Below are 387 nucleotides of genomic sequence, written 5' to 3'. Positions count from 1 at the left end.
CTAACTTAAAGCGTTCCTAATTTGTAGGCACCATGACTGGTTTTAACTCTTAACTTGCTCGGGCACGCATGCCGGGTGGGGGCGGGGCACGTGTGTCTGGTGGCATGGGGCTCACGCGTACTTTCCAGCCCCATCTCTCCAGGACCTGAGGCCCTGGGCGTGGGGTGGAGGCTGCTGGCTTCGGTCCTGATCCTAGTCACCCGCCGAGGCTGGCGGAACCTCAGACTCAGGAACATTGGACTTCCTGCCGAAAGTACCCTGGCCGAGTCCCACCAGGGGGCCCCAGCAGGCCCGAGGCTGGAGGGTCAGGGGCTCCAGGGAGACAGAATGTCCCGTGGCCTCCCATACCTGCACCCTGAGCGATGGCCAGGTCCCGGGGGACAGCGT

Source organism: Bison bison, unplaced genomic scaffold (assembly GCF_000754665.1).
Source record: "Bison bison bison isolate TAMUID 2011002044 unplaced genomic scaffold, Bison_UMD1.0 scf7180017855733, whole genome shotgun sequence".
NCBI classification, from domain to species: Eukaryota; Metazoa; Chordata; class Mammalia; order Artiodactyla; family Bovidae; genus Bison; species Bison bison.
The sequence above is the reverse complement of the archived record's forward strand: the minus strand, read 5'-3'. Positions refer to the sequence as shown.